The following is a 1,649-nucleotide window of genomic DNA, read 5'->3' on the forward strand; positions in this document are numbered from 1 at the left end:
TTGATTTCCTTTAGGATTGACTGGTTTGATCTTGCAGTCCAAGGGACTCTCAAGAGTCTTCTCCAGCACTGCAGTTCAAAAGCATCAATTCTTGGGCCCTCAGTCTTCTTTATGGTCTAACTGTCACTTCCACTTATGACTACTGGAAAGACCATAGCCTTGACTATATAGACTTTGTTGGCAAAGTGATGTCTCTGTTTTTAATCCACTGTCTATGTTTGTCACACCTTTTCTTCCAAGGAGCGAATGTCTTCTAATTCCATGGCTGCAGTCATCATCTGCAGTGATTTTTGAGCACAAGAAATGGAAATCTGTCACTGCTTCCACCCTTTCCCCTTCTGCTTGCCATAAAGTGATGGGGCTGAATGACATCTTCACATTTTTTTTTTAATATTGGGTTTTAAGCTGGCTTTTTCACTCTCTTATTTCACCTTCATCAAGAGGTTTTTTAGTTCCTCTTCACTTTCTGCCATTAGAGTGGTATCATCTGTATGATTGATATTTCTCCTGACAGTCTTGATTCCAGCTTGTAACTCACCCAGTCTGGCATCTCACATGATGTGATCTGCATGTAAGTTAAATAAACAGGATGACAATATATAGCCTTGTAGTACTCCTTTCTGAATTTTGAACCAGGCAGTTGTTCTATGTAAGGTTTAACCCATTTACACGTTTCTCAGGAGACAGGTAAGATGGTCTGCTATTCCCATCTCTAAGAGCTTTCCACAGTTTGTTACTATTCATGCAGTCAAAGGCTTTAGCATAGTCAATGAAACAGAAGTAGGTGTTTTTCTGGAATTCCCTTGCTTTCTCTATGATCTAGCAAATGTTGGCAATTTGATCTCTAGTTCCTCTGCCTGTTCTAAGCACACCTTGTACACCTGGAAGTTCTCAATTCAAGCACTGCTGAAGCCTAGCTTGAAGGATTTTGAGCATAAACTTACTAGCATGGGAAGTGAGTGCAAGTGTCCAGTAGTTTGAACATTCTTTAGTACTGCCCTCTTTGGAAATTGGGATGAAGTGGAGAGTTCTGACAAAATGTGGCCTTGTTGGAGGAGGGAATGGCAAACTACTCCAGATTCTTGCCATGAGAACCCCATGAATTATATTAAAAGATATAATATATATCTTTATATATATAAAGATATATTCCCATTCCCATCAGTGACAATGGGAATATATCCCTGAGCACCAAGAATATGAACCATCAAGCTTGAGTGGCAGAAAGGCAAGGAATCACCATATGCCATAGAAAATCGAGAACCTGGGGCACTGCAGAATTAGTATTAGAGTCTTACCCAGACTTTTGCAACTGAACAATCACAGACAAGTTTTCAATGAATTATACCTAAGATACAGATAGTGGCCATGAAGGTCTTATCAGGTATGTGGCAGTGTATTCACATGTCTCAGTCAGTCCCCACAGCAACTGTGGAACTGCAAGGAATTGTGTGCCCTGTGGTTCACCTTGCACAGATGAGAAAACCGAGGGACCTGCCATGTGGAGGAACTGGTATTTGTATCCAGGCTTAATTCCAAAGTCTTTTTCCTTTTTTGAAATGTATTCATTTTTGAAGACACAATAGAAGCACATATACAAAATTGAAAAGGTAAAAAAATGCAATAAAATAGAAGATAAGCCTCCATCC

This window comes from Bison bison, unplaced genomic scaffold, assembly GCF_000754665.1.
Source record: "Bison bison bison isolate TAMUID 2011002044 unplaced genomic scaffold, Bison_UMD1.0 scf7180017864300, whole genome shotgun sequence".
NCBI classification, from domain to species: domain Eukaryota; kingdom Metazoa; phylum Chordata; class Mammalia; order Artiodactyla; family Bovidae; genus Bison; species Bison bison.